At 42.4% G+C, this 19030-nt stretch overlaps 1 non-coding gene across 1 annotated transcript; it reads right to left on the bottom strand.

Moving 5' to 3' along the window:
• Window positions 1-13443: 13443 nt before the first annotated feature.
• On the bottom strand, window positions 13444-13550 carry LOC131019237 (small nucleolar RNA R71). Its single transcript, XR_009100157.1, has one exon. It is a non-coding gene; the product is annotated as a small nucleolar RNA R71 (small nucleolar RNA).
• Window positions 13551-19030: the final 5480 nt, after the last annotated feature.

Below are 19030 nucleotides of genomic sequence, written 5' to 3'. Positions count from 1 at the left end.
TGTTCAAATTGAGGCCTCCCCGAGTATCCCTGGGCAGCGTAGACCTCTGCCTCCCCTTCAGGTGTGAACTCCCCCATTTGATGGCACTCGTTGGTTCCGTGGCCAAAATCGCCACATATGCCACATCCGTCTGTTGGCGGTGCTTGAGCTGGCGGTGCTTGAACGGATGGCGTCTCCACCTGGTTCATTCTTAGATGCTGAACTTGCCTCATCAAGTCCGCTACTTGCTTCTGCAGCTCATTGTTTGGGGCTACTGCATTGGCTTCGACCTTCATTCCTCTAACTGATTTTTGTTGAGAGCTCGCGGCAAGTGTGTCGAAGATCTCTTTGAGCTCATCAGCTGTCTTCCGGGCAATGTTGCCCCCTGCTGTACTGTCCACCATAAACTGTGCCGTCTGAATCAATCCGTCATAGAAGAACTGCATCAACATGATGGGTGCTAACTGGTGCTGCGGGCATTGGCGAAGGAGCTCTTGGAATCTCTCCCAAGCCTCATGGAGAGGCTCGTCTGCTCCTTGCATGAAGTTCATTATTTGGGTCCTAATCTCTTGAGTCTTGTGATTAGGGTAGTACTTGAGCATGAACTTCTCGCACGCCTCTCCCCATGTGGTGATGGAGTTCGGCGGCAGGGACAACAACCACGTTCTAGCCCGGTCCTTGAGTGCATAAGGCAAGCACTTGAGTCTCAACTGATCCTCGGTGAGCTCCAACAGTGGGAAGGTCTGCACTTGAGTGCATAAGTCGCGGATGAACTGTAAAGCGTCCTCACTTGGCATCCCATGAAAGAGCGGCAGCAGGTTTGAATCGTTGGGCTTCAGATTGTAATTCCGGACTGCTGTGGGAAGCACTATCGCTGAAGTGCTAGTGTTCCCAATGACCGGCCTGGAGAAATCCCCCATGTATTGGACATTCTGCTCCGCCATGGTTTCTTGGTCAGGATTAGACCGAGCTTCTTCTTCTCCTTCCGAGTGCAATGGAGGTGTATCCTCAACGGCTTCCAGAATGGGGTTGGAAGCGATTCTCTCTTCACAGTTTTCCTCTCGAAACTGTGATTCCACAAGGCTTCTCGAACTGGACTCGGACTCCTTCTCCAGGCTTGAAAGAACCTCACGAGGTCGATGAATGTTGTCGTAGTAAGGTGCAAGCTTTCTCTTCAAGCTTCTACGTCCTTGCATACACAACACGAACAAACAAATCAAACGCACCGGAGGGAGAAAATTGTTGGATTTGTATACTGAAAGCAAGAACGTTTTATGCTTGTATACAATGTTTCCTAAGTTCACTATCTAATCTCCTATCTGATTGTGTTCATGATTGCATATGTATGTTCTTTATCTCTATATAAGTAGATTATATGGTGTGTTGTAGATCACAGAAGACCATATAATTGGAATAACCTTAAGAGATATAATATGATCACAGCCGAAATAACTCTAGGACAAGTTATTGGTTTAGGCTGCAGTATAGATGGAAGTAGTTTGTCTTGGCTACTTGTCTATACTGGTACGTCATTACGTATTGATAGGACCACAGTTTCAGATGTATTCTTCTATCTGACTTAAGTGAAGAATCAAGATCTCGGTGACTTATAAATCTTAATACTAATAAGTATTCAGATATATATATTAATTCGTATATCACTTTGACTTACTATGGGTGAAAGTTATATACTAACTCGAGTACTCTGTATCTTGGGTGATAGCGGTTAATATATGATATTTGATTATCTGTATTAGTACCCGTATCCGGTATAAGATAATGACATCCCCTTAAGGAGCTCAATAAGGTTTATTACGCTAAACCCTGCAGGTTGATTAAGTTCAGGCGTAATAATAAAGTTTGAGTGGTACTGCTTAAGGAATTATTAAGAGATTAATTAATTTAAGCTGTCAGAGCTCTAATTAATTAATGGATGTCGGATATTTTAAATACGGAGATTTAATAAGTCTAAATACAAGCCCCCGACTCATCACCGGCAATAAAGGGGTAAGTCAGTATCGGTTCTCTAGTGGAATGAACTGATATTTATAAATTAATTATGGTCTGGGCTGACCATAGATAAATTAATTTATTTGAGGCCCATCTTTATTCCTTGTATCTGGTCCCTGGGCTGGCCCAATGTCTCCTAGCCCAAGTAGGGCAGATTTTCGGCCCTCACATAGAAACTGGCGCCCCCTCTCAGTTTTCTGTATTATTAAATACAGCTGTCAGCTCTCAGGAAAACACACTGATAAAATTAGGGTTTTGAGAGCAGAGAGAGGCGCAGGAAAATGTGAGGTGATTTCTGTCTTGGGAATTTCCATAGCTCGTTGTCCATCCAACGTTGGGAATTGAGCGGGATACAGTCGAGAAGATCAGATCTGGAGTCAGATTTTCGCAGGAAATCAAGTTCTGGCAGTCTCCGTAAAACGGCCATAACTTCCTCCACAGAACTCCGATTCAGACGAATCAGGCGGCCACGGAAAGCTCTCTCGAAGACGAAGAAGTCGTATTTCTGGGAGAAATACGATTTGAGGACGTTTGAGGCTTCAAACGAAGGCATGAAGCTGACTGACCTGTTCAGCGACAGATTGACGAATTCTTAGGAATTCTTCAGGTATTTTCTAACTCCAACGTGCAGTTGTTAAATTCATAGGAGCATGTTAGGATTAATCGTTGTATGATAAATTAATAATAATCCAAGAAACGATCATCGGGCAAACGGAGCATTAATTCAGTTTAATATTCCTTCAATTGGTATCAGAGCCCAGGATTAATTTCTTGGCTCTATTATTAATTTATGTACGATTAATAATGTGTGTTGTTTTACTGCTGCTGTTCTTCGTGGTTTGTTGATTCGTGGAATACGTCGTTTTGACGTTGTAATCGTTTTTCACCACGAGAAAATCCGTGGTTAGATTAGGTTTTCAATTTGTTTTTGTTTTTCCGTTGTAATCTGTAAAAATTGAAAATCGAGACGAAGACGACGACGAATCAACATCGAATGGACGGAGGTTGGAGAGCCGGAGGCCGGGCGGTTGCTGTGCGTCGGGCTGTCTGCCGGGCTGCGCACCGGGCTGTTGCTGTGCGCGCCGGGCGGTTGCTCTGCATGCCGGGCTGCGCGCCGGGAGGCTGCTGCTGCGCGCCGGGCTGCTGCTGCGCTGCACGCCGGGAGGCTGCTGCTGCTGCGCTGCACGCCGGGAGGCTGCTGCTGCGCGCCGGGCTGCACGCTGGGCTGCTGCTGCTGCTGCACGCCGGGAGGCTGTTGCTGCGCGCCGGGCTGCTGCTGCGCTGCACGCCGGGAGGCTGCTGCTGCGCGCCGGGCTGCTGCTGCGCTGCACGCCGGGAGGCTGTTGCGCTGCACGCCGGGCTGCTGCTGCGCTGCACGTCGGGAGACTGCTGCTGTGCGCCGGGCTGCCACGCCGGGCAGCGCGCTGGGAGCTGTGGCGGCGGGGCCTAGGGTTTCAAACCCTAGGTGGCCGATTCCCAAACCCTAGGGGGCCCAAACCCTAATTTCAAAGACGGGCCTGATGAAGCTGTTCGGGCCGAGTTTTACGTTTTTGAGCCTTTTCTTTTCTGTTTTAAATGTAATAGATTAGAAATTGGGATTCCACGAATGGGTCACGAAGAATTTAATTCTTTTATTATGTTCTTTGCATGTCGTGGTGTTAATCCTTTATGCTCGTTGCATGCTGTTTTTGTCTTTGCTTGTTAATATGTGTTTATTAACTGCGCTTAGACAAGCATGCTAGGTTTATCGTTTTCTTAAGCATGTTTTAGAATTCTGGGAGCATGTTTTACATGTTGCGTTCTAGATGAGCATGTTTAGGATTATGTGTTGAGCATGATCAAACCTTTTGAAAGAAAAAAGACTAAGCTTAATAATTTTATGGATGATTAAAAATTATTTAGATTTCCACAAGCGGTCTCTAGACAAAGTGATTAGCAATATGAGTAACGGTCCACCCCACGTGGCTTACTTCATGTTTGTTCTTTCATAAGTTTGTCAGATGAGGTTTCTATAAAAATATTTAAATCCATTAAAGTAGTGGGAGTTATGCAGTAACGGTCCACCCCACGTGGCTTACTCGTATAATTTTTCACGAGTACTTTAGATGATGGATTTAAATAAGATAACTAAGAAATTAAATTGAATGCGGCATGGTCCGAGTGAGTATGTCAAAATTCGAGAATTTAATTTCAAAGTTAAATTGTGGTTATTTCTAATTAATTTTATTCTTAAAATTATGTAGACCTCCACATGCGGTCTCTAGACAAAGTGTTTAGCAATATGAGTAACGGTCCACCCCACGTGGCTTACTTCGTATTTGTTTCTCATAAGTTTGTCAGAAGAGGTTTCTATAAAAAATATTTAAACCATTAAAGTAGTGGGAGTTATGCAGTAACGGTCCACCCCACGTGGCTTACTTGTGTAATTTTCACAAGTACTTTGGAGAATGGAATTAAATAAGATAACCAAGAAAATTAAATTGAAAGCGGCATGGTCCGAGTGAGTATGTCAATTTCGAGAATTTAATTTTCAAGGTTAAAATGTGGTCATTGCTTAGATATCATATCAAGTACAATGTACAACTCCCCCACGGAGTCCCTTCTTGATGATGATATGGTCTAGTCAAGATGCCAACTATTAATTTCTTTTGTCAAAAGGTTAAGTTGACATGGAAATTAAATGACTAGGTGAATAGTCTGGTTGAGGAGTTTGTGTGTAACTGTCCACCCCACGTGGCTTACATATGGAATTCTTTGAGCCGTTGGAGGTTTCACTAATATTGTTTTATCAAAAGGTTACAATATTATTGTTACGAACTATATGCGTTCATGTTCTTACATGTTTAATTTGTTTACTTTCAGATATGTTTATGTCTCCTGTTTCTTTATTCTTGCACAAAGTCTTTTAACCGGTCCACATATATAAAATGGAAACGCAGTTTTGGATTTTTATCTTATCACAAACTAACACAATTTTTGTGTTGCTTACTACTCCACGTTCTATTGGTCCGAATAATGAGTCAACTGATGAGAAAAATGAATTACATAAAAGGTGACATAAGGCGAATAATGTGGCTATATGCTATATTATGAGTATAATGTCACAAACCTTGTAGCTCCAACATCAGGGCATGGACGGTGCTATTAGCATCATGCTGAATCTCAAGAAAGTGTTCGGAGAGTTGGACTGAGCTGCTCATTTAAATTTGATGAGAGTAATCTTGTTATTTTTATGAGTAAGCACAGCTCAGTGCACGAGCATGTCATGCAAATTTTTGATGGACTTGACTTGCTCAGTGGGAGTATCGACGGTGAGGCAAAAGTCGATATTATCCTGAACTTTCTTCCCAAGTCTTTTAATTAAGAACTTCTGCCTCAATGCTGTTATGAGCAAGAAAGATAATACTTCTTTTGAGTTGTTGAATGCTCTAGTTACGGCTAAGGAAGTTGTGGGAAAGAGATGTGCAAGCACTTGTTATTGCCAAAGGAGAGCCATCTTCTTCGTCGAATGACGGGAAGAAGAAGGGTCCAAGGGGCAAGAAAGACAAGGGAAATAGTGGGAGTAGTGGTGTGATAAGATTGAGTATTGGAAATTTCTTCTTTCAATACTCAAGGCAAAGGGTTAATGTACTTCACTTGCTATAGTAACTGAGACATATCAGCTCATTTTCTACCCAGTTGTGAGTAGTGGATAACGAGAGAAACTGATAATGATTGTTGCACCTTGTATGGCTTTTAGGCTGACAAGGAAGCTGAGAAGTGATGAGATGATTGTCTTCGTAGGCAACGTGACTGGAGTCGCAGATGTTGCAATTGAAGACTTGTCTTTAAGTTCTAAAGACATAGTTTAGTTTTTGAGAGTTCCTTATCATGTTTCAAAATTTTGAATAGATGGATCACATGTCATTTTTGATAGTAGTATTTCTATCATAAGAAATGACAAAGTTGTCTATTCTGGTATTTTTGAACATCTCTCTTCATACTATAACTTGTCTCCAAAATACCTTTATATTGCATTTACATCATCGAACAAAAGAAAAAGAAAGAGAAAAGTTAAGGCTAATCTCTCATGAGGATCTTACACATATATTGATACCCTAGATTAGGTCACATCTATCTTAACAGGATCCAAAGACTCGTGTCTAAATAAGTACATTGGATTCAATCCAGGTTGTACTATTTCGAACCTGCGAATCCTGTATAGAGGAAAAGATGGAGACCAGGTCATTCATGACAAAGGGGATAAAGGGCCAATAATGTGTTAGGAATGATCTTTTCTGATTCATTATCAGTGTTTGGGATTCCAATCCAGTTTACTACACCGTGTAATCCCTATATAAAATGGTGTGGTGGAGAGAATAAATAGGTCACTCTTGGAAAAATATGTTCGATGATGAGTTATGTATCTTTGCAATTAGTCCTAAAGAATCAGAAGGTGGTTATTAGCAATGACACACGATTCTTAGAAGTGGACTATGGGAGTAATCACTAATCCAAGTCAGATAGTGTGCTTCAAGAAACTGAAGACATTAGACAGGCGATTCCATCACCCAAGCCAAGTGTGCAAGAGTTTTGTACCACAAGACACTGCACGCACTGTTGACACACATGTGCCACCACAGATCCATTGTAGTGGGAGGGTTGTGGGACAACCCGATCGATTTATGTTCTTGGGAAGATCTTTGGATTCAGTCCCTGGTAGTGAATATAAGAGAATCGACCCAGATATTGGAATTAGTGGAAGACGAGAATGTAGATTCCTGGCACGCCTCAATGGAGCAATCCATTAAGAATATGGGTGTATACTAGAAAAATCTTGCTACCAGGAGGCAGTAAAGCCTTAGGTTGAAAGTGAGTATACAAGATAATGACAGGCCTGAATGAGCAAGGTCGTAGCTTCCGAAGCTAGACTGGTGGCGAAAGGTTATGCCCAGTGTAAGGGTATAGGTTATGATGATATTTTCGCCAGTGCCATGCTCAGAACATTCAGAGCATTTTACCCATAGCAGCTCACTTAAACCATCGAGGCCTGGCAAATGGATGTCATATACATTACCTTGGAAAAGGTAAGGACATCCATGTGCAACAACCTGAAGGTTACGTGAGGGAGGGAGAGAAGCATCTCGTGTCAATCGCTCTCGTGTCATCAGTGATGTGGTTTATCTTGCATTTTATGTAGATAATATCCTCCTAATTGGCGACAATATGGAGCTATTGTCAAGACATAAAGTAATGGTTATCCGAACAGTTTCAGATGAAAGACTAAGGAGGTATAGTATACATCTTTGTGATCAAGGTTATAAAGGATCACTAGAAAAAGATGTTGGGCTTATCTCGAGTGTCTTACACTGATACTGAGAATACTCGTTTTAGTATGAATACCGCCAAGAAAGGATTGCTACCTTTTTGATATGGCGTTCCTTGATCTAAAGACTATGTCTTAAGATGCCTATTGAGGTTGAGGAAATGAAGGCAGTTTTCTACATTTCCGCAGTAGATAGCTTCATGTATGGATTGCTATATACGAGATCTTATATTTGCTATGCAGTTAGCATGATTGTAAGATATCAGTATAGTTCTAGTTAAGACTGAACTGTGGTAAAATTATATTCTCAAGTCCTTGACTAGAGAATAAGGGTAGTTTACCAGTTAGACAGTTTAGTTCCCTTTTTGGATTATACGGTTTCGGATTTCCAGGCTGACCGGAACAAAGAATAATTACCTCGAGCTATGTGTTTTCCTTGGGAGGTAAAACCTTTTGGTTTGACCACTACCTCCAGGGTCTAAGAGTGATTCCTAGTTTGCGTGAGAGCATCACCTTGTACCTCAAGTGCAGTTGCAAACTCTAAGGAATCCTAGAACCACAAGGGGTCAAATACATGGAGAGTAAGTACCAAGTTATACGATTATTCGTAAATCGAGGTTATGTGCTCAAAGAATAAATTCTCACATATTGGAGAAACCTACTGATCTTTTCACAAAAGGCTTATCGCAAATGGTCATTGAAAGATGGGAATGCGATTGATGCCAGATTGATGCCATCCACTTAGGAAACTTTAAGTATAAGTGGGAGAAGTGTTAGGTGATTGGTAAATAGACGCATTGTATACTAAAAGTTTGCTTTAGTATAAGTGGGAGATTGTTGGATTTGTATACTGAAAGCAAGAACGTTTTATGCTTGTATACAATGTTTCCTAAGTTCACTATCTAATCTCCTATCTGATTGTGTTCATGATTGCATATGTATGTTCTTTATCTCTATATAAGTAGATTATATGGTGTGTTGTAGATCACAGAAGACCATATAATTGGAATAACCTTAAGAGATATAATATGATCACAGCCGAAATAACTCTAGGAGAAGTTATTGGTTTAGGCTGCAGTATAGATGGAAGTAGTTTGTCTTGGCTACTTGTCTATACTGGTACATCATTACGTATTGATAGGACCACAGTTTCAGATGTATTCTTCTATCTGACTTAAGTGAAGAATCAAGATCTCGGTGACTTATAAATCTTAATACTAATAAGTATTCAGATATATATATTAATTCGTATATCACTTTGACTTACTATGGGTGAAAGTTATATATACTAACTCGAGTACTCTGTATCTTGGGTGATAGCGGTTAATATATGATATTTGATTATCTGTATTAGTACCCGCTATCCGGTATAAGATAATGACATCCCCTTAAGGAGCTCAATAAGGTTTATTACGCTAAACCCTGCAGGTTGATTAAGTTCAGGCGTAATAATAAAGTTTGAGTGGTATTGCTTAAGGAATTATTAAGAGATTAATTAATTTAAGCTGTCAGAGCTCTAATTAATTAATGGATGTCGGATATTTTAAATACGGAGATTTAATAAGTCTAAATACAAGCCCCGACTCATCACCGGCAATAAAGGGGTAAGTCAGTATCGGTTCTCTAGTGGAATGAACTGATATTTATAAATTAATTATGGTCTGGGCTGACCATAGATAAATTAATTTATTTGAGGCCCATCTTTATTCCTTGTATCTGGTCCCTGGGCTGGCCCAATGTCTCCTAGCCCAAGTAGGGCAGATTTTCGGCCCTCACATAGAAACTGGCGCCCCTTCTCAGTTTTCTGTATTATTAAATACAACTGTCAGCTCTCAGGAAAACACACTGATAAAATTAGGGTTTTGAGAGCAGAGAGAGGCGCATGAAAATGTGAGGTGATTTCTGTCTTGGGAATTTCCATAGCTCGTTGTCCATCCAACGTTGGGAATTGAGCGGGATACAGTCGAGAAGATCAGATCTGGAGTCAGATTTTCGCAGGAAATCAAGTTCTGGCAGTCTCCGTAAAACGGCCATAACTTCCTCCACAGAACTCCGATTCAGACGACTCAGGCGGCCACGGAAAGCTCTCTCGAAGACGAAGAAGTCGTATTTCTGGGAGAAATACGATTTGAGGACGTTTGAGGCTTCAAACGAAGGCATGAAGCTGACTGACCTGTTCAGCGACAGATTGACGAATTCTTAGGAATTCTTCAGGTATTTTCTAACTCCAACGTGCAGTTGTTAAATTCATAGGAGCATGTTAGGATTAATCGTTGTATGATAAATTAATAATAATCCAAGAAACGATCATCGGGCAAACGGAGCATTAATTCAGTTTAATATTCCTTCAAAAATAACCGAGTTAAAAGAAAGAAACAAAAAATAAACACGAAAAACAATGCAACACAATCAAATGCCTAAAGCCTTCCCCGGCAACGGCACTAAAATTTGACTCATCCAAAAATACCTAGCGGATGGACTCGAATTTATACGAGGTCGTCCTAGGGCGGTAAGGTGACTCAAGTCGTCTCACACGGAAGGCTTAGCAGGGCTTTAATTGTATTACTCACTCGAACGGAAAAGAAACCTAAACACTCTAATCGGGTAGTTGGGTCTGGCACTGTCTCACACTCTATCACCAAGACGTAAATGAAAGGAAGCAATAAACAACAACTAAAGCAGTAGAGATATAATAACTAGGAACAACGTGATTGAACATTAAACATATTAACTAGGGTTTCAATCAAGCACTCTAACCAAACGAACATAAACTCATGAATCATCAACGATTAATCACTACCTAGGCATGAAACTAAATCAAGCATCAATTCAATATCAAAGAAAGCTTAAATCACCATAAAAGAAAGTACTAAACATTCATCACTAAGAGAAATCCGTAGGCAACAATAACGAAGCAACGATTCACGTAATTTATCAAGATTCAATAACAACAATCTCAAATCATCTCATTCATCAAAAGCATAAACGAAGGAATTCAAATAACCAAGGATTCAAATAAACTAAGAAATTAAAGTGAGTTCTTACAAAAACGTAGTGATCCGAGAAAACTAATCCGGTGAATGTTGATTGACATCAAAAGCGATCCAATGATTCCAAAAGCTAAAGTAAATGTTTAGAAACTCCAAAAACCATAGAAAAGTGTGGAAATTCGCCCTAGAGGCTGCTGTGTTCGAAGGTGTGAAGAAAAACCCTAAAAATGGGCTTAAATACGGAAAATCCGTAACTGCCGAAACGCTAGGGACGGCGGCGCTGTGGACGGCAGCCGCCGTGGGACGGCGCCGCCATGAGTGCCCTTCGCAGAATCCTCCAAAAAATGCACGGCCCGCGCCGTGGGGCCGCGGCCGCCGTCTCGACGGCGGTCGCTGTGGCACGGCGGCGGCCGTGAGCCTGCCTTCGAAAATCGCTCGAAACAATGCCAAAACGCTCGGCAACTCACGAATCCTACACGCGATAATAGTACACCCAAAAAGATCATCGAGCACGTGAAATATAGGGCAAAAAGTCATGAAACACGCTCGAATGCACAGCAGAAACATACACAAAAATTGCCCAAATACGAGGTAAACACTGATACCTCGGTGGATATTGTTGGGGAAAATTTTGTTGCGGTGCATAGGTCTGCTGACCTCTCCATCTACTATTGACGTTCTGCTGGCTTTGATTATAGCTCTGCCAATTTTGCGGTCTGCTCTGCCCTTGATTAAAGTTCTGCCCGAATTGTAGTCTGTTCTGCCCTTGATTATAGCTCTGAAATCCTTGTGCCGCATAGACTTCAGCTTCACCCTCTGGAGTAAACTCGCTCATTCTGTGACACTCATTGACTCCGTGGCTGAAATCTCCACATATTCCACAGGGCTCAACATTTTGTATTAGGGCAGGGGGCGGTTCCATCTTGCTCATCTTAAGGTGATGTACTTCTCTCGCAAGTGTAGCTAATTGTTTTTGCATCTCGTACTGGGGCGTCGCAGCGCTGGCTTCGACCTTCTTTCCACGGACTGATTTCTGCTGGGAGCTCTCGGCTAAGGTCTTGAATATGCATTCAGCTCTGCTGCAGTCTTCTGATTTATGCTTAATTTACTCTATTTTTAAGGGTTTGTATGTGCATGTTTTAAGATAATCTTCTGGAAATTGGTGTGTTTATGGTATATTTTATGCTTTGCAGGAGAGGAGTCAATAGTCAGAGCAGCCAAATGAGAGTCAGAGGGGATCCATTACAGCGGAATCGCAATGTCCATTACAGCGGAATTGAGAAATCACCGTTCCTCTGGAGATAGCAGAGAAATCACCCATTCCGCTGGCGACCCATTTCTCTGGCGAGGTCAGAGAAATCATCCATTCCTCTGGCGAGAGCTGCGAATTCAGCATGAGTAGGAGTATTCTACGGAGCGCGCATCCAGCTGGAGAGTTGCCTTATTTCACACGATTCTATTATCTTTAGAATTCTACTTTGCATGGCAATTTCCATGGTGATCCGAAGGAAATCTGAAATCTATAAATAGGTCTTCTTTTGACCTATTCAGATCCCCGAACCCAGCATCCATATTTCAGTTTTATAGCTTTAGAATTTTATTGCTTTTCTAGTTTTCAAGGCTTGGATCAAGATTGAAGATTCAAGCCGCTACTTCAGTTTTCATTCGGTTTTTATATATTTCAGTTTTTGCAATTGCGTTATTTTTAATTATGTTGATGTTTTATTTTGCTATGTCTGACTAGTTTTCTTTAGCTGATTCTAGGGTTTGTAAATAGTTGATTGAATTTATGTGATTTATTTCTTAATACCTTTGTGCCTTCCAGTTTATGATTCATAATTCATGGTGCTTGTTTTCTTGTGAATTATTTGGCCAATAGTTTGCATGTTTAGCTATTCGGTTTGAGACCTAGCGGAGATAACTGTTTAGCGGATTCAGGAATGTATGATATGATTTTAACCTTGAGACCTAGCGGAGATAGGTGAATCATAGGGAGCTATTCTTAGGAGCTATTGGGAGTTAGTAGATTTTCTTGAGACCTAACGGAGATAGGTAATTTACTAATCTACGATCGTTGCTGCTCTAGCGAGAGTAATTAATTAATTAAGTGATCTCTCATCATAACTGGATTAAACTGGTACATAGGATTAATAGATTAATTGCGTAGATTTAGTTAATGAATTTACTACCCAAGGATCAGTTGTCTTTTATATTTGATTTTTCCTACGATCTTTTAATTATTGTTATTTGCGTTTTAGTTTAAGTTAATTAAACCTTCCTTCTTTCGTTTACCTGAATATTACTAGAGTTTAATTAGGATTACTTAGAGTGATTCGCTATAATAGTCCCTGTGGATACGATACTCGGTTACTGATTATTTGCTACAATTGCATCGTGTTAGTTGCGATATTTGTTGCTAAGAAATTAGTGATCAACTTTTTGGCGCCGTTGTCGGGGACTATTTAGAATTTACTTTAATATTTCTGACTAGACTTGAGCATTATTTCATGCGTTATAAGTTTATTTTTATTTTTTAAAATTTCTGTGTCTGATTTTCGTTTGTTGTCTCAGGCGTGTATGATCACGAGATCCAAAGGAAATGAACATCTTGTACCTTTGAACTTGGAAATCGAAAAGCAGTACAAAAGCGACAACCGCGAAAAGAAGAAGCACGCAATGACAGAGCAACAGAATAACATGGATCTTGAAACTCTAGTGCGAGCAGTGACAAACCTTCAGAGGCAGCTAGATGAAGAGAAAGAGGAGAGCAGGCGCAACCGGGCTCCTCCACCAGAGCCACCACTGAATCACATGTATCAGCCTCGGGTTGATCAATTTCAAGGGGGCAGATGGGGACCAACTGTGCAGGCTACCACGTTCGAGCTGAAGTCGGGATTGATAAACATGGTGCAAGCTGAACAGTTTAGTGGAATGGCTTCCGAAAACCCGCGTGCTCACATTACTCAGTTTCTAGATATCTGCGACACTATTAAGCAGAATGGAGTGCCACCAGATGCCATCAGGATGAAGATGTTTGGATTCTCTCTCAGGGACAGAGCGAAGGAGTGGTTCAAGAATTTGGACAGAGGTGCTATTACTGGATGGGAAGATTTGTGTAGAGCTTTCCTAGCAAAATACTTTCCTGCTTCTAAAGCTCAGAAAATTATTGCAGAGATTTCTCACTTTTCCCAGCTAGGAGATGAGACCATTCATGATGTCTGGGAAAGATTTCGCGAGCTGCTCAGGAACTGCCTACAACATGGTTTCACGGAAGATCAGCAAATCATTCACTTTTATAATGGTTTGACTGGTCTGACAAAAAGTATGGTGGATGCTACTGTAGGTGGATGTCTTCTCCATAGAAATACAAAGGAGGCTTATCGTGTGATAGAAGAGATGGCCTCCAATAGTTATCAATGGCCGAATGACAGAAATTCTACGAGAAGAATTGCAGCTGTAAACGAGGAGAGAGATGATTTTAAGGAGAAATACGAAGCTCTTCAAAAGTAGTATGAGTTGGAGAGAAAAGCACTACTAGCCAAAATCCCTAAGCAGCCGATTTCATCCGATGTAGCACAGTTTGAAGATGCTAATTTTGTCCAGCGGCAGTACCAATTCCATAGGCCAAACTATCAGTGACATCAGGGCGGAAATCCACCGTATCATCCAAATAATAGGAATCATCCAAATTTTTCCTATTCAAATCCCAATAATGCTGTGCAACCTCCACCAGGATTTTCTGTTTCTAGTGGGGGAGTAATCAATGAGCCAAAGAAAGATTCAATGGAGGAGATGATGAAGCAAGTGTTGGTGAAGGTCACCGGGATGGAGGCAAACTTGGCAAACATGGGAACCAAAATGTTCACCATGGAGCAAAATTTTTCAGCACTTTCTAAGCAGGTGCAGATGTTAGAGAATCAAGTTGGTCAGATTGCCAACCAAGCAGCTGCGCAGCACACACCAGGAAAGTTTCCTAGCAACACTGAGATCAATCCTAAAAATCAGTGTAATGCGATTCATCTAAGGAGCGGAACTCAATATCAAAATCATACAGAGCAGAGGAATCACCATTCCTCTACAGAGCAGCGAGATCGTCCAGAGCAGCGGAATGACAAGGGAAAAGGCAAATTAGTGGAGGACGACGATGATGACTTGGAGACGCCTCCCCCTAAGAAGGATTCGAGCTCTTTTGCTGTTAAGGAGCCGGTTCCTACCCCTTCATTCCCTAGACCGGAGTACAAGCCTGTAGCACCCTTCCCGAATATCCTGGCAAAGCCGAAGATAGACCAGAAGTTAGCCAAGTTCATGGAGATGTTTTCAAAGCTTCACATCAACATTCCTTTACTTGATGCTTTGAGAGATATGCCAGGCTATGCCAAGTTCCTCAAGGATGCAGTCTCCAACAAGAGGAAGTTGGGGAAATATGAGACGATAAATCTTTCAGAGGAATGCAGTGCAGTGCTACAAAGGAAGCTACCATTGAAGCAGAAGGATCCTGGCAGCTTTACTATCGCTTGTGTGATTGGAGGGCAGAACTTCTCCCGCGTTCTTTGTGATTTAGGGGCAAGCATCAATTTGATGCCTCTCTCTATTTTCAACCGGTTGGAGATTGGAGATATCAAGCATACCTCTATTGCATTACAGATGGCAGATCGTTCCATCACATATCCCAAGGGAGTGGTGGAGGATGTTCTAGTGCAGGTGGAGCAGTTTATTTTTCCTGCGGATTTTGTGGTCTTGGACATGCCGGAGGACAAGAATACTCATTGATTTTGGGGCGTCCATTCCTAGCTACCGGCCGAGCTCTTATTGATGTACAGGATGGAGATCTCACATTTAGAGTCAATGATGAAAAATTGACTTTATCTATCTATGACGCTTTGAGCAAACCAGCCGAGCCGCAGCCGGATGAGTGCAACATGATTGAATCTGTGGTAGATTTTCCTGCAGCTGTAGATGATCCCTTGGAGGAGTGCATCACACGGTCTTTATATCCGTACTCTGAGCTTGATGAGGCATGTGATGAGATCTTAGATTATATTGCAGAGCTGGAGGCCGTAGAGAGACATCCCATCGATCCTGTGCCTTACATGGATATTCACAAACCTGTTGATGGGGGAAGGAAGTCGGTGGAAAATGAAAAAGAAAAAGAATTCCCTGCGCCAGCGGAATCAGCCAGGCCAGCGGAATCAACCAGGCCAGCGGAATCATCCGGGCCAGCGGAATCAGCCAGTCCAGCGGAATCAGCCAGACCAGCGAAATCATCCGGAGCTGCAGCCCCACCCAAACTTGAGCTGAAACCGCCTCCTGATCACTTGAAGTATCAATTTTTGGGTGAAAATGAAACTTTTCCTGTTATTGTATCTGCCAATTTATCTCCGTTGGAGTTGGAGAAGTTGATGCGAGTTTTGAGGAAATACAAGTCTGCTATAGGATGGTCTATTTCCGAAATCAAAGGAATTAGTCCTTCTATTTGCATGCATCGTATCTTATTGGAGCAGGAATACAAGCCTAAGGTGCAGCCGCAGCAACGTTTGAATCCGGCGATGCAAGAAGTTGTGAGAAAGGAGGTGCTCAAGTGGTTGGATGCAGGAATCATTTATGCCATCTCTGATAGTGAGTGGGTGAGCCCGACGCAAGTTTTCTCTAAGAAGGGAGGCATGACTGTGGTTAAAGATGAGAGAGATGAGCTCATAGCTACGAGGCTGGTCACAGGATGGCGCGTGTGCATTGATTACCGAGCGTTGAATGCAGCCACACGTAAGGATCACTTTTCTTTGCCGTTTATTGATAAGATGCTTGACCGTTTGGCAGGATATGAGTACTACTGTTTCTTGGATGGGTACTCGGGCTACAATCAGATTATGATAGCCCCGGAGGATCAGCATAAGACCGCTTTTACTTGTCCCTATGGCATCTTTGCCTTTAGGAGGATATCTTTTGGTCTCTGCAATGCTCCTGCCACTTTTCAACGCTGCATGAAGGCGATTTTCCATGGGTTGATTGAGAATATTATGGAGGTATTTATGGATGACTTTTCTATTTTTGGCTCCTCCTTTGATAATTGTCTGGACAATCTTGCTCAAGTGTTGCAGCGTTGTGAGGAGACGGCACTCGTGCTCAATTGGGAAAAGTGCCACTTTATGGTTTGTGAAGGCATAGTTTTGGGGCATAAGGTCTCTGCCCAAGGTTTGGAGGTGGATCGTGCTAAGATCGTGGCCATTGAAAAGTTGCCGCCGCCTACTTCTGTTAAATCAGTGCGGAGCTTTCTTGGGCATGCAGGATTTTATAGGCGCTTCATCAAAGACTTCTCCAAGCTGTCCAAACCACTATGTGATTTACTAGAGAAGGAGGTGAAGTTTGTCTTCACCGATGAATGCCGCGTCTCCTTTGAGAAGTTAAAAGCCGCGCTGATCTCTACGCCAGTGTTGATCACGCCGGATTGGAGTACTCCGTTTGAGTTGATGTGCGATGCTAGCGATTGGGCCGTGGGAGCTGTGTTGGGGCAAAAGAGAGATAAGTTATTCAAGGTAATTTACTTTACTAGTAAAACTTTGAATTCTGCTCAGAGGAATTACACAACCATGGAGAAGGAGCTGCTAGCTGTGGTGTATGCTTTTGATAAGTTCCGTTCTTATTTGATTGGAACTCATTCAATTGTCTACACTGATCATGCCGCCATCCGCTACTTGTTCACAAAAAAGGACTCCAAGCCTCGCTTGATTCGATGGATCTTGTTGCTTCAAGAATTTGATATGGAGATTCGTGATCGAAAGGGGTGTGAGAATGTGGTAGCCGACCACTTGTCTCGCTTGGAGAATCCGATCGAGGGGGATGATCCGAAGATGGCCATCAATGAGTCTTTTCCTGATGAGCAGATATGGGCTCTGCTATTTAAGGATCCTTGGTATGCAAAGTATAGCAATTACTTGGTTATTGGAGCTCTTCCCGAGGGGTTATCGCACTATCAAAAGAAGAAGTTTCTCCATGATGTCAAGTTTTATTATTGGGAGGATCCTTACTTATACCGGAGGTGCGCCGATGGCTTTATTCGGCGATGCGTTAGAGAGCATGAATGGCCAAAGATCATTGAAGAGTGCCATAGCTCACCTAGTGGAGGCCACTTTGCTGCCAACCGCACTGCCATGAAGATAAATCATAGCGGTTTTTATTGGCCTTCAATTTTTGTAGATTGTCATGCTTTTGTAAAGTCTTGTGATCGATGTCAACGCATGGGCAATATCACCAAGAAGGATGAGATGCCGCAGAATATCATTGTTGAGGTGGAGCTGTTTGATGTTTGGGGGATTGACTTCATGGGTCCTTTCCCTGCTTCTTGCGGTTTTTCCTACATATTGCTTGCTGTGGAGTATGTGTCACGATGGGTGGAGGCGATCCCAACTACCACCAATGATTCCAAGGTAGTCATTAAATTCTTGCAAAAGAATATTTTGACTCGGTTCGGAGCACCAAGAGCGTTGCTTAGTGATGGGGGGTCGCACTTCAACAACAAGTTACTAGCAAGCGTGTTGGCAAAGTATGGAGTAAAGCACAAGGTGACGACTCCATATCATCCTCAAGCTAATGGGCAGGCAGAGTTGGCGAATCGAGAGATCAAGCAGATTTTGGAGAAGAGCGTCGCCAACAAGAAGGATTGGGCGAAGCACCTAGATGATGCTCTTTGGGCGTATCGCACTGCCTACAAAACTCCGATTGGTATGGAGTTCAAGGAGGCTGCTCATACAAGGCGTGATCTTTTGACGGAGTTAGATGAATGGAGGAATGAGGCCTATGAGAGTTCCCGCATCTACAAAGAGAGGGCCAAGAAATTCCATGATTTGAGCATCCGCACCAAGGAAATCAAGCCAGGAGATGAGGTACTTTTATACAATTCGAAATTACGTTTGTTTCCTGGCAAGCTGCAATCAAGATGGACAGGGCCATATGTGGTGCATAAGAGCAATTGGAATGGGACGTATGAGTTGTTTGCCGCTGATGGCACTACCTTCACTGTCAATGGTCATCGTCTCAAACCATACTTCAAGTCAAACGTGGATCGTGGTCTTGAAGTTGTCAAATTCAATGACCCATGAGTTTGAGGTATCGTCGAGCTCTAGACGTTAAATTAAGCACTTGTTGGGAGGTAACCCAAATGTTTTACTTTGGTTTGTTCGTATTTCTTTTAGTTTCGTTTTGCTTCGTTTTGTTTCTTTTTGTTTTGTTGTTTTGTTCGGGTTTTTAGTACGGGGTTGAGCTTGGAAGTTGCCAGAGCTCGCGCTTTGTTCATGCCACCGCCAGAGGAACAGGTGTTTCTCTGCCAGATTTCTGGAGGTCTTCATGTCCAGCGCAGCCACTCACTTCGCTGCCCTGCCCAGCGCAGCCGATCTCTCCGCGCTGCTCTGCCAGCGCCGCCACTCTCCACTCTGCCTAAGATCACAAACCTCATTTCGCCGCCTCTCACGATGGTTCAGTTTTTCATTGCCGATAATCAGGGACGTTTTCTACACTCTTCGTATTTCTTTTATGCCCTGAGGACATGGCATGCTTTAAGTGTGGGGGGGTGTTTTGTTGCTTGCTTATATTTTTCAAAAATTTGGGCGAGATCAATCTTTCTACGCTTAGTTTTTGGTCTCGAATCTTGCTAATTTTTATGAATTTGTGGAAGAGAAGATGGTTTTCGATGTGCATTTCGGGTTTGTGTTTGTTTAGTGGTTATTCTTATTTTACTTTTAATATATGTTTCTTG

This window comes from Salvia miltiorrhiza, chromosome 3 (genome assembly GCF_028751815.1).
Source record: "Salvia miltiorrhiza cultivar Shanhuang (shh) chromosome 3, IMPLAD_Smil_shh, whole genome shotgun sequence".
NCBI lineage: Eukaryota > Viridiplantae > Streptophyta > Magnoliopsida > Lamiales > Lamiaceae > Salvia > Salvia miltiorrhiza.
The sequence above is the reverse complement of the archived record's forward strand: the minus strand, read 5'-3'. Positions and strand labels throughout refer to the sequence as shown.